Raw genomic sequence first — 25,070 nt, 5'->3', positions numbered from 1 at the left:
ATTTACTGTGCAGTAAGCGGGAATAGGCAGGTGTCTACACATGCAGGTGTTAAAGCACATTAGCGCTGTGTGCGATCTGACTTCAGACTAAAGTTAGTCCCAAGTCTGTCCACACACACAGTGTTACTGCTCAGTAAGGCATCTACACATGCAGTACTGCGCAATAACTAATTGGGTATCAAATTTATGCTCAAGGTGGTGTAAGTCACCATATTTACTGCACAGTACGGTAGACGTGCACCCATACTACGCAGTAATTTCCATTACTGTGCAGTAAATACTCATGTGTAGATGCGCCCACTGAATAGCACGTGGTCACAGCAAAGGAAGGAAAGAGGTAAAAGCCCTGACCTATCTCAGTTATACTTTTGCTACTTTGAATTGAGGCAGAGCCCTTGTTCTTGTTACCTCTTTGTACTGCGCTTAGCCCACCAGGGCCCTGACTTGGCCTCTAGGTTCTACCTTAGGGAGTAAGCAAATACTCGTCATAATAAGCAGAAAAATTTGAAAACAGGTCTTCTTGACATTATGTTCCAGAAATACTCTCTGCTGTTTCAGCAATCAGCTCTATAGTGAAAGCCAGTGCCAGATCTGCCACCTCAGTGGGACCAGTGCCAGTGCCACCTCAGTGGGACCAAGGGTTGCTCCAAACCCCAGTGAAGTGAGTATTAAAGCTTGCATTCAGCAAGCTTTGGCTCAAGCTAGAGGAGGTGCCTTAGGCTTTGTGCTGGCTGACTTAAGAACAGGAATTTCACCCTGCTTTGCTTTGTGTAGCTTCAGGTGCATCTCAGGGAACAAGGTGAGATCACGTAGTCACTGCAGCCAGAGCCCTCTCAGAGCAGCACTTCTCCGCTACTGCTGGCACCTTGCAGTAGTATGCACCATTAGCACCCTCTGCTTTAGTCACATTCCCCACAGTCTCTTCCTTTGACCATGGCTGCATACAAACCAGGTCATAGGGGTGCAGAAGCCCATGGTAGTCCCCCAGTCCTTCCTCCTGCAAATAATTATAAACTGCTTTACTTTGTCCAATTGAGACATCCTACTGGTGCCACCGGGACTACTCATCAATGCAAAGTCAAGCTCAGGTATACTGGTTTGCAGGGTAGGGGCCGCAGATATTTTCTTGAGTCATTTAGTGGAATGTGCTCTCTTCTTTTTTTTTTAAACTTTTTTTTTACCTAAAAATCTGTCATTGCAAAACCCCTTCTCCAAAGGGCCCTGCTGATGCGTGCATTGATTTGGCCTTACCTAGACACTGTTCTCAGAGATGAACTGCCCCTTTCTTCCTTTCCCAGTCCCCCCCACCCCAATCTCTAGAAGTGATTTATGATCTTTTTGCACAGTGTAATCTGCATTTCTATCGCCTGCCAGAGCTAATGAAGCATGCAGAAACCTGACAAGATTGGCCAGTCTCACTCATTCGCATGTTTCTTTTTCCTTGTCAACCTCCTACGCTGCCAAAAAAGTGAAGGGCTGAAAGCCATGATTCACGGAGGAGGTTATGAAAGTGCTTTTTTTTTTTTTGTAGGAAAAAGGTGCTCCCATCCTTTCCTTCTAGATGTGGTGTCTGATTTGCACCCTATCCCTGTATAGCTGTGGCTGCTGCTGCTTTATTGCTCTCCCTCCTGTTGCAATAGTAATTGCACATGTAAAATGGGACTTGTAAATCAAACTCTTTCTGAGGGAAAAGTAAATCTCAGCACAGCAAAGTGAATTTACTGGCGAGGTGGAATCAAGCTAGGTCGCATAGATACAGCATGGGGCTGGATTTCAAAGTTCAGTGATATCTGACTCACAGGTTTACTTGGGCCCATTATCAAGGCCCTAATTCTGCTACTCAGACTTAGGCTGAATAGAGGTCTTAGTCACAGATCCAGGAAAGCACTTAAGCCCATTCATAAATTTAAACATTTGAGTAATTGCCCTGATTGTTCTGTGACTACTCACATGCATCCAACGGTGTTTCTAAGCCAAGGCCTCACCATGAAAGAGTCTTTCTGAAGCACCATGAATCGTAAGCATTCAAAAATCATGAGTTATGTTTCCCCTGCTCCAAATTACGAGACTGGTTTCAGAATCATGAAAATCTAGAAAGTCCTTTTTGGGTTAATTTATTTGCCTTCTGGGTTCTGAACCTTTGGGGCTGATGATTTTAATCTTCTTCTCATAGCCATGAGAGCTAGAAACTTCTTTGATTTAAAAAGAAAACTGAGCTTCGCACCTAATCCTGTGTCTCGGTTCTGAGGCTTTAGGAAAATCACCAAATATTGAGGGACCCACAATAAAAAAGACAGAAGTTGGCAAGATTGCTCTTAGCATTTGAAAGTATCCAGGATTTGAGTCTGAGATCAAAGGCTTAATATAGACCCTGAGCTGCATTCTAGTAGCTGAAATTGGTGTTGTAAAATAAGGGGGGAGTAGTCTGAATTGCCGGTTTCCAATAACTCACACCCTCCCTTCCTTCTAGACTGCTTGCATGAGTTGGGACTCTGCAAAGCTGCAGTGTCGTGCTGATATTTTTCATTTAAATACATTTGCTAAAATCTGTATTTGCAAGCCAGCTGTGGCCTCAGAGTTCAAACAGTCTCTCCAGAAATGCACACGGGGAATCCACTTACCCATTACTCAAGAGTCCCTCACCCCTGTTTTTTGCAGCATGTTTTTTAATTTCAGCCTTTGGCCAGTAAAGAGAAATGGACTCCTGCAACTAATTAGGGCAGATGAATGGAACAGAGGGGAGCATCTTCAGAGAAGCATAATCAGCTCTTTAAAAACGGGCTGGTTTGATTTTTTTCTAGGTTTCTGGCTACCTGGGAGGCACCATGCCTTTCCAATTTGTCCTTCTGTGATCCAACTGGGTGCTTACATTTCCCCTTCCCAAATGCAGCACAACAACTTTATCAAACTGTCAAACAGTTAAAATCCAAAATTCTGCAAAAGTTGGCTTAAAAAAATAACCAAAATTGTTTTTAATAATGCAATCATTTAATCAACTAAAATCAATTATGAGGTTTTGGGGTTTGTTTTTTTTTTGGTTGCAGGGGGTGGAGGGGGAAGGTCAGTTAAACTTGCTGTTCCATGGTTGGAAATAGAGCTACAACAGGACTTGCAGGTATTATTTTCATTACTTTGTCTCTCCCCACCCCACACAGGCCCATTCCTGCCTCATCCACATATTACACCTAGTCTTTCCACTATAAGGACTGTGACTAAGACTGTCATTTACTCTGGCTGTGTTTTAGGAAAGCATGAACATGTGCTTAGCTTTAAGCACCTTTGAATCCCACTAAAGAATCCTATGGGTTTCGTTTTTGGCATTTTCTAATATCCCCTCCTGTTCCCAGGCAGCCCTCGCTCTGTTCCATGTGTCTGAACTCCTCTTTTTTCTGTAGCTAAGCAGGAAGAGGGCCCTATTAGGTGACTAATATAGAAGGAAAGGTAACTGGGAATAGCATTTAAAATGCACCTCCCCTTGCTCCCCACTTTTCATTCTGGCAGTACCCCATTATACTTCCCAGAGCCTGACCTCTTGCACAACTGCAACATATGAATAAACCAACCTTTGGTTAAACCCATCTTGATGAAAATCCTCTCCCAGAAACCTTCTGAGACTTCTGATGGGGGGGTTATAGGAAAAGTTGGGACTGTGGCCTTTTTTTTTTTTTTTTTTTTTTACCTTCCTTCCAAATAAAAAACTTTCAGAAATTGATTAACTCTGTCTTCAGGGGAACTTTAGCTGCAGGAAACTCAAGTCTGCTGCAATTCTTCAATTTCCCTCTGACAAGCCCCTTCACCCTCTAAGACCGACAATCCACATTACACTCGATTGGTCTCAAAGGGGGTCGCTTTACATTGCATCATACAGTAAACCAAAACCACCCAATGACATGGAGTGAAACCTGAGATTGTCACGATATTATAGTTTTCTAACTGCCACAGTGCAGACCTGGGGTGGATTTGGACTAGAAGCAAGCAGAAATTGCAGGGCTTGCTGTAGCAGTTGCGTTTCCATTATGAAGTGGGAGGATGTATGCGAAGCAAGGAGAAGGATTCTGACCTGCATCTGGACCATGCTGTAACTTTGGCATCTTGGCAGCACCAGGCTGGTTGTGTCTCCTCCTCCTCACCACCTTGCACCCCCAAAGCTGTTTTCTGTCTGTAAAATTAAAAAAAAAATAAAAAAAATGCTGCAAACAGTCAGACTTGGCAAACTCCAACAAGGTAATTAGACTCCGAAGGTTTCTTGTAGGGCTTTGGGCCTCTCAGCACCCCTTACCCCTCTCCACTGAGCCTGGATTTATGCACCTTATTCCATTACCTTGATTTGCCTTGCTACAGTGCATTTTACAAGAGCATAACATTGCTAGGCATGTTCTTCTGGAAAGGACTGGCCAGCCCAGGACAGAAACGGGATAGCACATTTTGAAATTCTCTAGAATTGATTATTCTGCTTCTTCTGCCTTCAGATTTCCAGAGTTTCAGGGTCAGAAGTCCTTTTGACCCCCAGTACAGGAGAGCACCTAAGCATGTGTTTACCCTTACTAGCAGGTTTATGCTTCATTTACATCAAGCTCCATCCCAGGGTAACCACATACTAAAGCTCAGTTCCTAATTCAGCAGATTTATCTGAGTGGAGGACCTTAGGATGTCAATCTGCACCAAATGAGTTTGGGCCCCCACTGCCTTCTTCAAGATTTTCTCTGGTAGTTATAAACTTGTTTCCCTCAATCTGAGCAAAGAAACCATCGCTAGACACAATGAACGAACAACACTAATACTCTGTGGAATCAAATATCATAAAACCACCGGGAAATGCTTGCAACCAAGTTATAAAGGGAGGGAAATCCTTACAATTACAGTCCACTGAGTAAATACTAAGCACTTTCAGTATGCCTACAGATAATTTCAGAGCAAAAAAAAAAAAAGACGTCAAATTCCTTCAATTGATTTTTCGTTATGAATTATTCAGGAGTCACAAATGGTACACTACGTCAAACACTGTGAGGTTTCACAAATTCATGCTTTTTCATTTAAAACTATGAATGGAAGGCACTCTGACATGTAAATTATTATTATAAATAATACCATGTATAGAATAATATTACTATAAAATACAATGATTTAGGTCGCTAAGCACCTTAGGCGTTTTGCTAGTTTTACCTGAAAAAATAGGATTTAAGAAGCCCCCATCTCAAACAATACTTGTAGATCCTCTAAGTGTTACTTTCCAAGGAAGAGAAATAATAATAATAATAATAATAATGTATAAGGGCAGTTCTCTGTTTTGTAATGGTAAGCTACTAATCTTTATCCATGTTTGAAAAGTATTATGATGAAAGGTACTATGTAAATAGCAAGCACCACATTATTATTGCTATTGACAATGTAAATGGCAGTACTATAATGGGACGACAGCATCAGGTCTCTGGGAGGCAGAGAGTAAGGAGACATTAATACGTGCAGTCAAGTTGCATCTTGCACTAATAGAGTGTGCTTGTACGAGTGGTCCTGACACCTAGAACATGAACCAGATGGCCTCTTTCTTATCCCATATGATGTAAACTAGAGACTTGAATTAATTTATGTAGAAATCATGACAATTCTGTTATTGTTGAAACCAGAGTAGCAGACAGGGTGGCAATCATGAACATTCAATTTTTTACCTAAAATAATGGAGACAAACCTCGCCTTCTATGTTGTGTGTTTGCTCTCCAACCTTTTGTCACTCACTGGTCCCACACTATCACTTCCCAGGATAATTTCTATAGGAATATTTAATTTTAGAGAATAATGATAAATAGAAGCTTTTAAAAATGTATTTGTTTCAGGTTTTTTGAATTTTTAAAAGATTCTTTTTTTCTGGACCCCCCCCCCAAAACTCAAAAGACAAAAAATGGAAAACATTGGGATTTTAGTGAACACCCTCTCCCCCACCTCCGGTTTTTAAAGAGGACATTTTTCTCATTATATTTCCCCCCCTGAAAATGTAATCTAATTTTATTAAAATGTGACCCAATCTGATGATAAATCATTTGACCAGCTCCAGACATCAGAACCTCTGGGCTGTAGTTAAAGAGTTTGCATCTCAGTATCTTATTTGTAAAATGAGGTAATGACATACAGGGTATTTAATAGATTAAATTATTATCCAAAAAGTTCCTTGAGATATTAAAAATGGGGGTGCTGGAAGGACAAATATTGTATTCTTATCAGTTGAGGTAGTATTAAGGAAAAGTATCTTGGATACATATATTTTCTTAATTTGCATGTCATACTTACCCATAACAGTCTCGCAGCTGACTTCCTAGGTCTGAAACACACAAAAGTATGTGTATGTGAAAGGGTGGAAGAGGCTGGGAATCAAGTTTTCACTTTCTTCCACTCAATAACTGCCTCTCATTCTCCAGGTTTGAGGAATTACCAAAATGGACACTTTAAAAAGAAAAAAAGGGTTCCTAAAGGTCCTTTGAGGGTGGAGTACAGCAATGAAACAAAGTGGTGATGAGCTGTTTCAAAGCATGATGCATCCTGTACCATGGAAAGAAAAGCTGGCGGGGGGGGATCAGGCATTCTATTTTCACTCATAACTGGTTGGAGTTTACCAAATTTTCAGTTCCAACCAATTTTTTAAAGTAAAAGCATGTACAAGTTTCTAATGGACATTTTTATTTAAACAACATGGTAATATTTCAATCAGCTGTAGGAACTGGGTGAAATTTTCCACCAGCCAAGAAGTACTGATAAAACAAAAAAAAGGACAAATAAAAATTAAATAATTCCTAGAAATTTGTTCCTATTGCTTTGATTTTACCAGCTTTAGTTGCATCCCCTAGTGCACATGCATTCTGGGGATGCATTTTGGTCTTTGCCTTCCAGTGGTGTCTATAGGCCCTAGTTGAGACCTGTGTCCCATTTTGCTAAGTACCATGCATACTCACCGTAAGGGAGTGTATCTGGAAGACCTTACAGTCTAAATAGACTGGACAGACACAGGATGGGAAAAGAAGCAGACTGTCATCTTCATTTTATACATGAAAGTTGAGGCCCTGAGAAATTAAGGGATGCACAAGGTCAATGGAGGAATCTATGAAACTAGGTCTTCCAAGTCTCCATAAATTGCCTTACCCACAAGGGTAGAGAGGCAGCTGTGTTGGGACCCAGTCCTGCATGGTGGTGTGATTTATCAGCTCCTCACTGATATTGGTGGGAGTGGAAGGAGCAGAGGATCTGGTAGTGCTGAGCCCTTCCAGGACTTGCATGGAAAGTACAAGAGGCTCCTGTGCTTGGCAGCTCACCAGGGCATACTTGGCGCAGGAGTCTGCATTGCCCCGACTCGGTGTGCACACTGTTACCAGCACTTGCTCATTCAGACATGGTCTTAGCACAAAGAGACCCAGCGGCTACTCTCTGCTGTCCACACCTCGCATGTCCCTTCCCCCGTATTCATTTTTCAGCACCTTCCCCGCACAGTACGCCTCCCACTGACACATCCATGTTGCCCATGGTATGGTGTAGCCAATATCTTCTTTCAGCACGTCGGCGCGCGGCAGTGCGACGCGAATGCTTCTCTTTGGGGGCGAGGAGGGAGGCGAGGATAGGGGGCGCCTCCTGCCCAAGACGCTGTCGACAAAAGCACAAGTGTTTTTGTTCGAGCTGGCAGGGCCCGGCTGTGCTGAAGCCTCCCTTTCATCAGTGGGTATTAGGCCCAAAGCGCTGCCTCTTTGAATATGTACACAGCGCATTCCATATCCTGTCACCAGGATGACAGATTTGTCAGGCTTCGCAGAGGCCTGGCACCTGGGGTGCGGAGCAAAGCCGGCTTTTCAGCTAAGAGCACACACAGCTTTTTTTTTTTTCCTCCCCCCCGCCGGGAAACTTTCTCCTCCTCCTTCCCCTCCATTTCCCCCCCGAACCTGAATGAACACTTCTTTCAGTAATGGGTTTTTTCCACCTGGTTGACTTGATGAAAGGTTTATGAGTTGACATTACGAGCGAGAAGAACAAAGCAAGCGCAGGGATGTGTGTGCGCGCATGGGGGTGGGGAGCGGGCTCAACAGAGCTGCTGAAAACTTTATTACAAACTAAGAGACGTGGGGAGCAATAAATCAGTTGGATACTCGCTACAAACCGGCGGAAAACGTCACGGTGGAATCGGATGGAAAAATATGTGGGGCTAGGTTTGCAGGAGGGCTGGGCACCCAAAGCTCCCACTGGCTTCCAATGGGAACTGGCAGTCTATCAAGAGAGAGAAGTGGCTGTTTAACCATCTCTGAAACTATCGGGCCCCTTTAAAAAGTGTCTTAATTGAGACACTCCAAAACCAAGACATCCGGCATCCCTCTCCATCTCGAACATTGTTGAGTGCATGTCAAATCGTCCCAGTAAGGCACCCAGCTCCCAGAGAAGGTTGACAGGGGTTCGGTGTCAAGTTGCTTTTTGAAAAACCTGCCCATCTCTATCAACAGAACTTAAACACCTAATCTCGTTTAGACATTTTTGGAAATCTCGGGGACGTGATTTACCTACATTTCTGGGCACTTAAATCTTTGAAGGTCTGGCCCAGAGTGCTTTGCTGACGTGCAGTAAACCACACTGCCTCTGTTGAGTCGGATATAAGGCATACCCTGTGATCGCGTTACTGGGCACTGAAATCCTGCCATGTATGGCGTGAAATGCATCAGCTGCCGTTTAGTATCGTACAGTAAAATTATACAAGATTTTCCAGTGACCGGTTAAGAACAATACCATATCGAAAGGAAACTATTGCAAGCAAGGCATAATGCCATTAACTAGGAGGAATTTGGCTAGGAAACTTTTACAAAAAAGTACCATGGACCCTTAGCAGCTATGAGTCACTAACAACATGGTTAAACTTGTGGTACCCCCAAACCAACCCCTCTCAGCCAAGCTGAAACCTGGCTTTGGTGAGAAGCGGGAGCTAGCTTGAAAGCTTTTGCTTCTAACAACTTTGCGAGGAAGGGAGGCTTGTGCTAGTCCCGATTTTGCAGGCGGGGAGAGTTGTGCATGGGTTTCTCAGGGAGAACCATGCAAAGCTCATCAGATATAGTGTTATTTTTTAAACTAAAATCGCAGTCTATGTTTGAACCTTCCAGTAGACACAGTGATTGGCTCCTTCAAGCTAAGCATCCTCAGCCAGATTCTCTCCTTGGGTTAACGAGGTCTCGCTGTACTGAAATCAATGACCGAGGCTTCCCTGCTGGTCCCAGATAGATTACTTTGAATATCATCCTATTGTGAAGAACAGAACAACTCCTGCCACATGTTCCAGCACACCCCTTGCAGCCCTCCTGAGTGCTGCTGTGCCATCCCGCGACATGCTTCCGCTGCTATTTCTCCTTAACCATCTTGTGCTGTGCGCTGAAACAAACATGTTTCTATTTTAAACTCTAATCCATGGCTACTGCATGCCTTTTGGAGTGTGAATGTCCTGGAAATGTCATTGCAGAGCAATGTGCTCAAGGGATTAGAGTGGTTCTACTTTGCAAATGACACGATGCAGTCACAGATGTTACTCTGGCCAGAACATCAGATGCAACTGCACAGACTTAACTTGTTGAGTTTTTAATTAAAAAAAAAAAAAAAAGGCAAGATCCTGAAGGATGCTGAGCACCTGCAACTTGACTTTGTTCAAGTCAGCACTGATTTTGAACTACAGGTGCTAATTCCCATTTGGCCCCCAAATAAGTAAAAACCTAATTTTCCCCTGATCACTCTACAGGCTTCTCCAATTTGAGGAAGCAGAGTTTAAAGGTGACTTAAAGGAAACTATGCTTGGTATTTCCATCCTTTGTGGGAATGGATGTCCGTCTGCACCTCAAGCCATCTATAACGTGGCTGGCAGCCCTTCTAAAGAACGGGCCCAGGTGGAGATGAGCAGAGGAAGGGTCAAGATGATGGTGCATTGGCAGTGTGGGGTTTAGGAGTCTGGAACTGAAATAGCAGCAAGGATGTGAATTGGGATTGTAGTGTATTGGCAAAAATGGACAAGGAACCAGATTAGATTAGTAAGGGATGCTGCAGGTCACAGTTGAGGTACAAGGGTAGAGCCGTGGGAAGCAGGTAGCTCATATGAAAACTCCCTGAGCTCTACAGGTTTGACTCTCCCTGGTTCTGCACTTTGTCTTATCCTTTACATCTGCACAAAAGACAGCAGGCTTTAAGGGAGCAGACAGGACAAACCACAAAGCAGAATGAGGCTCTATGGGCCGATTTTCAGGAGAGACTAATGAACTTGGTTGGGTGCCTCTATTTCTGGATGGTGAGCTTAAAGATGCTTTAAAAGAGACTGAACTTCACAGGTAGAGATTCAGCATTTTCTGAAAATCAGGTCCATTGAAGAGGTCTTAAAAAGTTGAGCACTTGAGCCTTCCTAAATCATGAGTCACATCTGAAAATACTGGCCTGTGTCTGGATCGTTCATAGGCATTCAGTCTCAGAAGCAAAGTGAGCTGTGACTTAGGCTACACTATAATGGCATCAAGCATACACACCGATGAAACGTCTTCTCAGTGTGGGTTTGGGGTAGGGGTATAGGAGAAGTGCTGAGCTAAATTTAAAATTAAAAAAATATATATCAACAAAGTTCCAGCTCCAGGGAAGCAGCCTGTTCACTCAGCTCTAAATGTCTGCTGCATCTCTGTGGCTCCCGTGAAGCAAAGCAGTATTACAGGCAAGCCTGTATTAAATTTAGCCAGTGCCATAAAAAGCTTTTGCTTACCTGGAGTCAGGGACATAGAAAACCGATCAACATTCAGGTCATCTAGCTACTGAATGGGAAAGTAATTGTGAAGTGCCTAATTGTTTGAACATCTCCAAATCAGATTTAGAGTCAAGCACATAAATCACATCTTGTTATATCACAACAAACTTACTGACACTAGTGGGTTGCTTGAGTAGAAATGGGGACAGAAGTTTGCCACTGATCTTTTAATTTTGATCGTGGTTTAAAAGAGTAGAGGAAATCTTTCCGTTTCTTTGTTTCAGCTGGAACTGGAAAAGCAAAATGCCATGGACAAAGCTGCTCGAACTCAACTTCTGATGCATCAGAGAGGCATGCTTCATATAAACTTTCGTGTCATAGCCATAATCCTGGGTTTGGGTCTTCTTGACTATCAAGCAGAACTCTGGGAACACAAGGCCAAAAAAGCTCTGAGGATTTTTATGCTGGGGCCAGCACGTCACAGAATTGGACTTGGAGGCAGATATTCACAGCTAATGGATCTTGTCAAGAAAGTTTGGTCATGCCTCTCATTATTGAGTCATTGCAGAAATGCAACCGTATCTCATGCTAATTAGAAGGGCAAAAGTTAGTAAACCAAATGCATACTTAAGAACACAAGAGCATGGAGACGGCATCAAAAAGTAGAACAAAGACAAGAACGATGAGATGAAAGTAAATCTTGCATTTAATGCATTTGGCGAAGTCTTCTTGCTCGCTTCACCCATGACGCATCACCAAGATGAGCATATACATCTCGAGGTTTGTTCAAAGTGATCGTAAGCAATGAAATTCTCCAGTGACTACTGCAGTCTAAACCTGTCCCTGAGCAGCATTCAGCATGGCTCCTGTTCATCGTCTTTGTTGGAAGATCAAGCACAGGAACGCTGCCTGACTGGACAGGAACAATGGCTCCTGTGGCCTGTGTTCTGCTGCTTGTCAAGACAGATAATGGCTCTTCTAGTTCACACTACCTCCAGTTACACTAGTCAGCCAAGTGCCTCCTTAGTCATGCACTGGGGCAGGCCAATGGTCCATCTATCATACTATCTGGCCCCATGATTTGCCAGACCAAATGCTTTGCCTGTTATCCTGCTTCTTGTTGCAGTGGATGAAGTGAATGGGCAGGCAGAACCTTTGAATGTGACTGTTTTACCTGAACCACTCCATAAAATAAAATCAGTCCAGTTCTAGGTTGTGGAAGAGAGATGAGGTGAGGAGTACCAACGTGTCCTTGACTCTCATCCAGAGACGTGACTGTGAAACTGCCTCACAGCATGCTGACAGGTTCTTGATTCTGTCCTCCAGTTTCACCGACTCAAACCTGCTTTCCCCTTGGTGGCAAATATATGCCATGCACTTGCTGACTTATGTTAACAAATGAGGCCAATTGTTGCTTACTGGAATCACCTTTCAATGGGGAGTTGACAGCGAGAACAATGCATTTGTTTGCAGTCTGCGGAGGCTGCAGGGAGCATCTGTCATTATAGGAGCCACATGTCAAAAGAGGTTTCAGACTGAGTGATTTGCAGAATAGGAAAGAGGCATGTACAGCCCTGTAGCTGGACTGTTGAATGCATCTTTGTTGGAACTTTCATCTTCCACTATATTTTACTTCCAGAGATGATCTTCTTCTATTAGATGTGGCTTTTAATTATGAGCTAAACGTACAATTAGTGCTTTACCTGACCTATATAAACAGGCGTTTTCTTTTTTTCTATTCTGCACTTCAATGGATTGAAAGAATTCCCTTTTGATAATTTACCAAAGAAGAAATGGATGTATGTGTGTTTGAAGATTCATTCAAACTAGTTAGGATTGTACCGGAAGAAAACGTTTAGTCACTGTAAGCGCTGCCAGCAGCATCATAATGAGTCTGGTGCAGCAGAGCCAACTAGCAACCACAACTGAGGCTGGAGAAGGGACATAAAAGAAAAATTCCACTAGGACCTAGACTGGTTAGTAAAACAGGCAGGAAAACAGTAAAGGAAGTATAATAGGATTTAACTGTCATATTGGTGCCTTTCATCCTCCAGGTTGGCAAAGTAAGTTACAGGCCACAGATCTAAACACTAGGGCTGGCCTAATTTTACTTTCAATGTTGTGAAAAAATCATCAACATTTTCAAATTGTTTCCTTGTGGCAGGGCTGGAAATGGACTCATTTCTCTTTACCAATTCAGCTTTTGGCAAGTGAGAAGGTGGTTTAGCAAAAAGTATTGCAAAAGAATTCATGAAAAGTGAGAGCTGTTGAAGTTGTTGCAGGGGGAAGGTGGGGAGGGAAAATCTGTGAACACCAAGCACGGGAGCCAGAAAATCCAGGTTAAGTCCCCGAGTCACTTACAGATGTAATGAATGATACTGTCAAGCAAGGATAAATTTGCAAGCGCTCAGCATCCCAATAGAAGTTGAACAAGTGAACGCAGGGTACAGGACAGCTCAAGGCCTGCAGGATAGCACATGAGATACTTGAATACTGGGAGGCACCTAAGCACCTAGACATGTATAAGGAGCAGCCTGCAGAATGGGAGAGCGGGGACTAGTAACACAGTTCAGTGGCGCAAGGTAGGGGAAGCACTGCTTAAACTCAGGGGGAGGAGACCTCTTAGCCTGATGAAAAGTGACATCAGTTCTTCGCTGGGTCTGCAAACAGGATCTTGGGGTCTTAAGAACTTGTCCAAAAGGAATCCCAGGGGACAAACAGCACAGTCCCCAATTTCTCTCTCTGGGAAGCTCCCAGGGCTAAGTCAGCCCTGCTGGGAGGTGAACGTATAGCTCCAGGGAGTCTAAATTATTTCACACCTGGTCCTTGGGCCAAGAAGCTAACATTTCTGCAGTGCCCGCTGAGTCTTGTGGCATTTCGCAGCCTCTGGATCAGATCCCAGGAAGTGCTGAGCAAGTGGGAATTGAGGATATCCAGCACCTCCCGGGAACTGCTCAGCAACTCTCAGGGTTGGGTGCGACACTAGTTCTAGACATCGACGCAGGCAAAGCTCCTGATGAGGACAAAGGGGCTGAGGAGGTGCAAGCCAATACTGTGCTATAAGGTGCTGAAGCTCTTATAATCACACTTGACTAGTGCCGATTCCAATTTTCTCCATCCAATTATTTGCCTCCCTCCCCAAGCTCATAGTCCATTGCTGGAAAGAGCCACCTCTCTATGACCTGATCTCCTGGAGCACCAAGAGGATTCAAGTTTTCTTGCGCACTGTGGTGCTTCGTCTCCATGCCGATATGTGGCCACATGCTTGGCAAGGGTTGGGCACCTACCAGTGCTGTCAGACTCTGCAGGAACCATGGGGACTCTGCATCTTGGAAACACACAGGTGGGGAGGTGCGCAGCGAGGGGAGAAATGGAAAGGCCTGCGCATGGAGCAGCACAGCAGGATTTGCCTGGGAATTAAAAATGAAGTCCTTACATTATCTAAATCATCCCCTTAGGTGATGCAGCTCTACTGGGAGGTCATTGACCCTGATGAAAGAGTGGGTTTGTGGTCTGTCTCATCCATCTCCCACCAGAGCCCTGATGGTGGGGGGTATTGCTTCATTAGAAAGCAACCAAGCGTTTTAAGTTCATCTCTTGTCTTCTGCTGGGAAGAAACATTATTCAGTGCCCAGAACTGACCAAGGCTGCGGGCATTCCAACTGCAAGTCCTGTTATTAAAACTATAAACTGTGAGACCATTAAAACTAGGAAGGGGGCTGGTGGGAAAAAGATTTAGTAACCCTTTGCTCTTCCAATCTTGTCTCAATGCCCCTGCAGGGATTTCAGATCACGTAATCCTCCAGAATGACCCAACTGGGGGGCTGCTTTCCCCCATCTTGCAGACAGGCCAATAAATAATCTCTCTCTCTCTCCATATGTAGAAATACTCTCATTATAAATTCAGTTCTCCACTTTGCTGTCCCAGTTTCATAACCTCAGCAGCTCCTTCCCACTGACAATGAGCATCTGCCTTTTGTTAGGAAGAGAATTGAAAAGTCACGTGGCATGAGAAGCCCTGGTAGGAACAACTTTGTATTTTAGTTTTAAATTGCACAATTAGCATATTTCTAGAAAGCGTTGCAATGTTATTCCTATTACATTTATTCTTTTGTGTTTTGGTAGGGCTTAGAAAAATCACAGACAAGGGTCTTTGCTAGGTGATGTTCAAAGAAGTAGCGGGGAAGAGAGGAGCTTAGTTGCAATCTGCCTGGAAAAGCAGATGAATGGCTGTGGTTGAGAGTGAGAGGAAAAGGTAACAGAAAGAGGAGCTTAGCAGAAATCAGCAATCATAGAAAAAGCAGAAGCTGTCATTTAAAGCCGTGTGAAGGAGCTCCATTCACCTATGTGCATACCTATTTGCCTCAATGCATTACCAGATGTACTGGCCTGAGTTTGACTGGCCACCATTGATTATAAAAGGAATTGCAATTGCTCAGTATCTTTAAAAAACAGCCCTGTTTAGCCCTATGGAGCACATCTTACATTTTACTCCTCTAATTGCTATCACAACCATGTATTTTAATTTCTCACTCCCATTGCCCTGGTTTCCTTGTCAGTCCGACCTGCTGCTGCATTTGGCCTTCTCAGGAGTCAGTCCTGGGAAGACTGATGTGGTAAAGGAGAGGCGAGAGAAGCATCAAGTGGAAGGGTGTTGGCAAAGGGTTACAGCAGTTCAACGATCAAAGTCTTCCCTCATGTTTATAATGACAGATTTCTGCACCAGTGACTGATCATGATCAGATTCCTTGCCATTTCTGGATGACTATACAGTAGCCATGCCCAGGAAGACACAGCCTGTCTTGTTGAATGCAGGGCTTGTTCTTGCTCTGCAGCACTGTGCCCTGCACGTGGCTGCACAAGGACCTCAACAGAGTCACTCCAGATTTCCTCCATGCTAACAGAGGTAAGAGTTTAGCTATAGGATCCTATTAGAGATCCTTTCATGCCACTGTGTGATTATGGAGATGAGTGGCTGAAGGCACACTGCGATTATAATGGAGAATGTTTATTTTGTCGGTAACCCAGCTGGCTGATTCACAGTATTTCAAATTTCTACAAGTAAATAAATGAAGGGAGCCTGCTTTTCCCTTCTACTCTACAGTGTGTATACATGAGTGTTAGTTCATGTATCAGATTCCTGTACAAAACACACTGTCAGGCTATTAATAATCTGAAGAAACACCTTGAAACTTGACTCAATGAGGGCACATTGCAAATGGACTCTAATGGCTTTTATTTCTCATCTCTGTCACCTCAGATCTAATCAGCTATTTTCTCATTTTTTATCCTATCCAGTCCCCTCTATAATCAGCCAGTAACTCTCCCCTCAGTGCCAAGCAGAGCAAAATGGGGCTGAGCAATGGGGTCAGTAGTAATTTATTAGCAAAGGAAGGTGAGGTGTGCCACAGAGCCCTGAAAAGACTCCCCAGGTGAATTCCCAAGGTAGAGAGGAGATGGAGCCTGGTTAGTGTTTTGTGGCTAAAGACCCCCCCCCCCCCCCCCCCCCCCCCCCCCCCCGTTTTCCCTTTCACAAATGTGTTTCACCCGTGTGTGTGTCGCCGCTCCCCCCCCCCCCCCCCCCCCCATTGGGGGCCTGAGCTTAATTGGGAGTAAAGTTAAGGGCTTTGAGTCCAAGGAGGCAAACATCATTCCAGGCCAAGACAGGGATTTTCCTTGGGAAACAGCAGCTCTCAAAATTTTTCCTTCTGCAGCCCATAAGAACAGGTTTCATTGGCCTATAAGAGGCTCCACTGGCCCCAAAAATGGGTTCTTACTTTGGGGAAGCGTTCATCAGGGTCTGGACTTGCAAGCTGTAATAATGCATTAGAAAAGGCACTGAGTGCCAACATGCCTGACCTTGAAGGTGGTTCAGGACCAGAAAACAACTGTTGACCTTGTTTCCATTTCCAAAAATATCCAACATACTCTGCTCCTTGCAAGGGGAAGTGTTTTTAAAAAATCAGTACAAAGTGTACCGTGGGATCATTAATGATGTAAGGTTTCATATCTACATCTCATCTGAAAAGGGGAAACAAAGCAAAAGTTCTTTCCTTGGGAGGAGGGAGAGAAGTATGAGGAAACAGATAATGAGATGAACACCGACTGCATTCCAGTATCTGGGTCCTGTTTAACTGCTCAAGGTCATATTTCTGAAGATATCTGTGTACCTATAGGTATAAGGTAATAATAAGTGCTGAGAGGAATTTGCAAAAGTGCCTATGTACACCTCTGCATCTTTAGGTGCCAAAATACCTTTAAAACTCTGGGTCTGAGATATCAGCAAGCTAGGTAGACGAAGAGAGAGAGAGACCAAGAAGAAAGGGAGGAAAGGGGCTTCCCTCATGTAAAAGTTCAAAAGCATACAACACTTGAAAAGAGAAGGCAGAAGTCCTTCATCTCAGCCACCCTGACATTATGATCTCTCTTTTCTGGTTTATTTGGTTATGCAAATGTTGATTTAAAAAATACTTTCCGAGCCTCTTGTGGGAATCCAATCTGGTTTTCATAGACAATATGCACACAAAAATAACTCGTATTTCTCTTCAAGAGGCATGGAGATATAAAGCTTTTGACTCAAGGGTTTTTTCTCCCTTTTCCCCTCCTTCTTCTAAGTATCTCTTTATTCATCACTTTAATTACCTGATCGTAAATTTCTTTAGGGGGTTACTTAGGAAGAAAATTAGCATCAAAGCTTGGCAGTAAATTCCGGGGCTTTTGGAGCAGGTCCAAGCTGTTTCACCTGTGATTAATTAGATGATTTTTTTTCTTTAAGTGCCAGAGGGCTGTTGAGGTCTTTAAGCAGTTACATGACTGCTGGCAGCTCAAGAATTATGATTGATGTATTAGTCTGGCGTTTTAAGACTGCAGCTTCTTTCTGGAGCGTGCCTGTGGGTGTGTGGGCATATGGAGGCAGGGGCTTGCATGTGTGTATGTGGGTCTGTATGGGAGATGCTGGGAGTAAATCAAGGACCAAGGTTTTTGAAAGTGGGCATAAACTTAGGCCTCTAAGTCCATACTCAGGCTCCTAAATAAGTGGCTTCAAATGTCAAAAGTGCCGAGTTGTCAGTAGCCCCTATTACAAAAGAAACCACTGGCTGAGCAGCACTTCGGAAAACCAGGCCATTTATTTAAGCAAAGGTTACTCACTAGGCACTTCAGACCAAGGTTTTCCAAAGATACAAGTGAGTTTTGATTCCTACCTTGAGACATCTTCAAAACGAACCGATTCTCAGAGGGTGGTAACTCAGTACACAAACCACGAGGCACAAAAATGTATTAAATCACTATAAAAAAAAAAGAAGTCTTCTTCAAGGAACTTAACTTTATGCATCTGATTCTGGAACTTGCAACCCCTTGTGCCAGCGTGAAGAGAGACATTGAGTATTTCTACAAACAATTATTTTAAGAGGCAGGACAGATTCAGAAGCACCCACCAGGGTTCACCTGCTTTTATGCAATGCCTTTGAAAAAAAAAAAAAAATTAAAACCCCCCAAAGTTTCAATAGTCTCACACCAGGAGCTCCTGTCAAAGGGACTGCGATGGGGAGAGAGAAATGCTCATTAGTCAAAAAGGATTAATTTCTAAACAGTCACAGCACTAAGTCAGAGTGGCACATTTTAAAACTATGCCTCCAGTAGTGTGTATCTGCTAGGAAAGGACCCCTAAGGGGAACAATTGAAACCCCCCAAATCTGAATGACCGGGAATGAACTCAGTAGATCCACAGTCCTTTACTGGGAAATCTAGCAGGCTACCATTTCCATGTCAGGGTCACCGACTGGGTGTCTGCTTCTCACTGGCCACAACCTTTCAGTCTGGATCACAACCTCTGTCCAGTCTACGAGAGTTTGGTTCTAGATGGCAGGAAGGCAGAAGGGGCTTTCTTTCCTAGTGGGACAGGTGATGGTTGCGACTGTGAGACAAGCGCAACCGCGAACAGATCTAGCCAGCAAGGACAGAGAACAGCATGGATGGTTGGGGAACAGAAGTGATCACAAGGAATATTTTGCCTGCCCTGGCATCAGTTAATCAGAATTTACCTGGGGAGACTAAAATCTCTTGCAGCTCTCAGGCCAGACATGTGCTCTGGGTGGAAGAGCTTGTGTGCGTTCAAAAGAGCTGCTTCTGCTGCCATATATGATTGCAGTCCAAGTGCATTCAGAGGGGTGAAGAGCTGCCTGGTCATATCAGAAGATGGCTCTTCATACCTGCTGTGAAGTGGCTCATCTCCATAGGAAGTTCCTGAGGCTCTCACCATCCCTGTTCGGAGAATAATGAAACTCAGTGTTAGCAGCCACCTCCTGTTTTTGTCAATGCCCGGCCAGCCTCATCTAACATTTATAGAGTCTGGGATTCTCATCAGATCTCATTGACTATCTGTCAGTCACCACCTGCCACATGCTGCACTGCAAAACTCATTGAACAGCAGTGACATCCCTCACCGCTCCCTGTGCTGGATTACAGGTAATAGGGCGGGGGTGGGGGAGCAAATAAGTTAACAGACCAGGACACATAGCAATAACTGCACGCATATGTGCGCATGCATGTGCATGTACAGCATGTATTTATGCACATGTAGATGCATTTATATTCCATACATGTCCGAGTAAGTACAAGAAAATGGCTCAAGCACAAGCGGCACAGCTAACTGCTCTGTCTTCACCCGCTGGTTCAACATGTTTCCCTCAGCTTTCCTGCAGCATGGTCCAGTAGAGAGGTCAGTCATCTGGGAGCCAGAAGACCTGGCTCCTATCGCTGACCTGCTCTGTGATCTTAAACAAGTCACTTCCCTTCTCTGCGCCTCAGCTTCACCTCCTACCTAAAAGGGGGCAAAGATTATTACCTCGCTTTTGTCAATGGGTTTGACACCTTATGGGAGAGTGGCCGTTATGCTGCTGGCCAGCACTAAAGATCAATTTGGTACAGCCATCTTAGCAACGGTTTTCTTTCAGAGGATTGTTATGTATGTGCGCCAGACAGAAGAATGAGCCTCCGCGAAGGACTAGATACTTCGATAGCCCTGATGCAGCCTCAGTGACAGACTCCATCAAATTCACAGACAGACTTCCTGGCGGAGGGATTATCCTGGGCAAACCATGCCACGCAAAAGCAGCAGGCTGAATGGAAGATACAGTGGGAGTGCAAATGCAGGCTAGCGCACGGTGCACTAAAGTAGGACTTCGGAGAGCTGGCTCCTATTCTCAGCTCTGCCAGTGATGTGCAGGGCCACCCTGTGCAATTCATGACATCCGTTTCCCTTCCCAACCTTTGTATCTTATTTAGGCTACAAGTGGGATCATCTCCCACTCTATTTGCTCAGTATCTAGCACAGTCAGACTCCAGTCTCAACTGGTGGCTTCTATCGCACTACTAAACTAAGCATAAATACTAATAATTCCCTCTCTTGCAGACCCAGGGGTGACTGTGGCAGTTTAGAATAGAGATAGATAGGCAGAGTAGTGTGGGGAGATTGCTTATCTGTGGCCTGTCCTGCATCTGTATTGTGGATTTCGCTCACTGGGGCCTTATATTTAGTTTAACAAAAGGCAGGCAGGAAAGCAGGCAGGCAGGCAATCAATTAGAAGATATGCTAGCTGAAGGTTCAAAATTGGTACCTACAGTGTGCACAGCCACATACGTCTGTGTGTACACATACACTTATCTAGAGATCCTCTCCTACCCCTTTGCTTTTCAGCTTATGACAACAAAAATTATTCCTTGGTGGAAAAAAAAAAAGCAGCATTGTTGACATTAAAAAAAAAAAAAAGTAGTCCTGTGCTTTGCTTGAACAGCACAAGCCGTCTTGATCAGGTGTCTAAGGTGCCTCGTTCGTACAAAGCATTTAAACCTGTCTAACATCAAAAAGTAAGGTAAGACAAGTCACTTTGATGCTCCACAGCACATGCCTAACATGATTATTGCAGAATCTTCCTGGTGATAATAGAATTATGCAAAAGAGTCCTTGACCCATTAACGCTTTTACTTTTCTTGGGATTTTTTCTCCCCCCTTCTGTCGAGCCTCCGAAGCAGAAATATATTTGCACATAAATGACAACTAAACACCATGATGGAATAAGCAATGGGAAAACTCCCAAGTTCTCCCTCTAAATTTGTTTTAAAAAAGGGCGGGGGGGGGGAGGGGGCCGGGAATACCATGGATAAGAACTAGCAGTCATCACGTTAGGGAGCTAGAAATAAGTCATGCAGGAAAAGTGCCACAACTGGAGAATGGGCTTGCTTCTCTTCCTACCCTAATCATCCCTCCACCTTTGAGAGACATTATGAATGTTTGAAGGGAGAGCATCTGTCATCAATCATCAGCCATGTCTATGACTGACAGTCACTGGAATGCTTCTGGCAGTCCAGCACCTAAGGAGCCCTTGGAGGCCAGTTACACCTCCCGTTGCTTCAGGCTTTTTCTTTTAGTTGGAAAGAAACAAGGACTGGATTCAGCATGGGGTTACTGCAGTTTTATGCCCGGTAGAATAACCCAAGTATAGCACATGGGTTGCCCTGGCCTTGAATGTTTCATTTGTCCTGGAGCTGGACTAGCCGGTCTTCTGAAGCTCAGTAACAGGGAAACCCTTCATCCATCCTGGGGACGGCTAATGATTTGGAACAGAAGGAGAGGGGAAAGTCTGCTGTCAAGATACCGCCTAAATTTCTCTAGTGGGCTCCGAGCTCAGGGAATCCCCGAGTAAACAGATTTTCATGTTCCTAATAGTCCTCCTGATTAAAATCTCTTTGCTGCACACAGCATCCATTGGAGTAACCGATCCATTACCCAAGTGTGGGTTTTTATAAAGCAACAGAAAAAAAAAAGCGGGGGGATGAGAAATTGGTGGTGTTTCCCTTTGCTGCTGCCAAGGTTTGCTTGTGTGACCCTGCAGCTGAGATTGAAAACAATTCCAGGCAAGAGCAAGACAGATATGTAAAAGCAAGCCTCCTGCATGGAGACCACAGGCTGCAAACGGGGGTGTAAATTCTCCCCATTTAGGGCTTGATTTTGTTAACGAAGACAATGCACAGTTCTGCCCAAGTCTTTCCCCTGGTCCCGGCTGCTCTGAGGAGTCTCAGCTCAGGAAGATCTGTCTGATCCTCAAGTTCTCACTTGCTTCAGCTTCAGTTGATTTCAGATACTTAGATGACACCTCCTACCACTATACTGGAGGCCTTGCACATCTCCAAAACATTCGTCTTCGCAGCATCCCTGTGATATAGAGCTGTGCTATTTCCCCAATTCTGAAGGGAGAACTGAGGCAGAGAGCAGCTCAGCTAAATGAGTTACCGAAGGCCATAGAGAGAGTCTGGGGTAGACAAGAGAACGGAAATAAGGTTTCCATCTAGGGGCCTGGCCATTGCAAGACACCAGCCCCCATTCAGGCCAGCTCAGCTCTGAGAATTGCCATCTACCTCTTTTTCTCTTCCCTTCCAAGGTAAAGATCTCATGCAGGTGTTTTGTGGAAGGCCTAGGGCTAGCTACAGGCCCTGTTTTCCACGTCAGACCACTGACCTCTTCTTGCACTATCCAATATAGGGTTTGTTTAGCCCCTTCTGTTTCATACGACTATCTGGGTAATCGAGGAACAGCTCCCTACTTAATACCAACAGTGTCTTTATTATAGCCGCTTCTTACAGAGCTGCTACAGGCCTTGCTGTTCTCCCCCAGCCTCTCTACCTCTCTTCCTCATCCTCCTTCACACTCCTCCTTCCTGCTGCTGCTGGCTTTGCCTCTGAGATCCATATATATTGTTACGTCTTTCCTTTCAACAGTTCAAAACCGATGATTAACTTATTCCCCTGGTTGGGCCAGAGGTTGCCAGCACATAGCCTACCGTGGAGACCGAGCCTTTACCGCTGGTCTGCTGCGTTCTTTAGGACTCATAGTCATCCTGGTTTGCTGGTCATTGTACCAGCCTCCCACTTCTTGTTTAGTTGATTTTTCCGGGTGCTATGCCTGCTTCTGCACTGTCCGTGTCTTTGTTTTGCAGGCTGGACTCTGCTCGTCTCTCTCTTTCCTTTGTGGAGTCCGTGGCATCTTTCTCCCCTATCTGGGGCTCACCGACAACTGACCAGTTGACAAAGTTGTCTTGGTCCTGATCCTGGGATCTTTTGCTCAATTATATTTCCACTTTGCCAGCGCCCCACTGCCCCCCCCCACTGCCCCATAATGCATGGGGGGCTCTGCCATGAGCCCCTCTTTGCTTCCCCCATGGGTGCCCCACCCGGGCCAGCTCCAGCCCTTTAAGAAAAAAAAAAGCTGAGGAAAACCCTGGGACTCACTGCTCCTGTGGTGGCCTCGAGGGCTCGTGTAGAGCCCCCCACATGGTGCAGGGCAGCGGGGGGCAGCAGGGATCGCCCCCCCCCCACACCGGCAGAAGTGGCGAGTCTGGGGGCTTTTTTGTTTTGTTTTTTTTCTTAAAGGGCCGGAGCTGGCCCAGGCAGGACCAGTGAGGGGGCTGGGGGAGCGTCCCCCATGCAGCATGGGGCAGTGGGGAGCAGCGGGGATCACCCCCTGCCCAGCGGCACCCAGTGAGTCAGGGCTTTTTGTTTTAATGAGTGCCGGGAGCATTGCTGGGCTGAGAGGGGGTGGGGGGTGAGCCTGGCCTGCCCGGCCTGATTCGCTGCTGCCGAATCTCCGAATCAGATTTGGCCAAATGGAATCGGGACAGTGATTCGAGTCAGTGTTCCCCGAATCAGCCAAATCCGAATCCAAAGCGAATACTAGCTGCTTCGCACAGGCCTAGTCAGAGTCCCGTGCGCCACACACAATCCTATCCCTGATTAGGGAGTCTTTTATGTCTCCAAAGTTACATGAGGATGCCAGAGTTGTCAGTGCTGTGATACAGGCCTCTATTCCTTCCTCTTCCTTTTGTTTTCTGGTGAAAAATTGATAATCTCTCTACAGTTTCATTTTTCCTGGGGTCACGGTATGCATCAAACGCTTCTATTAACTATTCTAGCGGGTCCGGGTTCCCTGGCATCGGTGTCACACTTACTTCACAGCCTTTTTCCCCCCCAGCTAGATAGTAAAACAGCTTTACCTTCATTTGCTCTTCCTTATCAGCCATGGTTAACTCCGCGTACAAACTGAATTCTTGCTTCTATTGTGTCCATGGCTGTGCCAGGCTCTTTGTGTTGAAATCCAGCTGTCCTGGGGGCTTCAGTCCCTCCATGCTTCTCGCAATCTGTCTGAATCACTGGTGGGGCCCAGGTTGCTCTCTTCTCTTGGGCTTCCTCACAGGATTTCTGCCGCCACCATGTTTCATGTGAGCCTGTCTGGGTAATCGAGGAACAGCTCCCTACTTAATATTAACAGTGTCTTTATTACAGCAGTTTCTTACAGAGCTGCTACAGGGCCTGCTGTTCTCCCCCAGCCTCTCTACCTCCTTCAGACTCCTCCTTTCTGCTGCTGCTGGTTTTGCCTGAGATCCACACATCTTGTTACACCTTCCAAAAAAAACAGTGCAGCTCACAGTTTTATTCAAATGGCCCAGTGAACAGCCAGCAGATAGCAACTCTGCAGGTATCCATTCAAACTAGCAAGTCAAAGGGCCTGCAGCCTTGTAGGCAGAACCTTGAACCATCCGGGTCCCACGGTTTGGGTTGTTTGAATACTTACTCTCTCTGGCGTTAGCATGAACCACAGTTGAAATCAATGGGAAATCAACTGAACATGTTAGAGAATAACTAAAGCACAAAGACAATCACCTTTTGCACTTGAAAATAATTGGGTTGTACTAGGTGGCTGGGGTAGAAAGCATAATCTATGCCAGTTTAATGAATTTGCTTATTTTCTCTCTATAAGAAGTTGCTGTCCATTCCTATTTCCATCAAAGGGGCCCTCCTATTCAATGACAGGATTGCAAAATCCTTCTTTGAGTTACAGGGCTAGAATGAATTTATTCTTGAAGTGCAATTATGTCGAGCATTTTAGTTACGTGCTCAAAAAACAAGGCTTCTCAGAGCTACCTGAATCTCCCAAATCCAGGCAAAAGTTGAGGGGAGCTTCAGTCTCATTCAAGTAAGCTCTGTTGTACCCCACTGAAACCACATCAATTTGGGGCTGAGGAAAGAGGATCTGCAGAGAGCCGAGTTATTCATGTCATTGTGGGAATCACTGGGTGAAATCACCTGGTCTGCACAAGACAAGACAATCACTGCTTTTCCCTCATGGTCTTAACATTTATGAAGAGATCAAGCAATACACATACTGAAGAAAACCCCATCTTATTAAGCAAACATTATAAACCACCTACTTAGAAGAAAAACAGGGCTGGAAGCTCCCAGACTATGTTGTGGAAACACTGCACTGCAATCCCTTAAGTACAGTTTATCTGTGCTC

This window comes from Alligator sinensis, unplaced genomic scaffold (assembly GCF_000455745.1).
Source record: "Alligator sinensis unplaced genomic scaffold, ASM45574v1 scaffold722_1, whole genome shotgun sequence".
In the NCBI taxonomy this organism is placed as follows: Eukaryota; Metazoa; Chordata; order Crocodylia; family Alligatoridae; genus Alligator; species Alligator sinensis.
The sequence above is the reverse complement of the archived record's forward strand: the minus strand, read 5'-3'. Positions refer to the sequence as shown.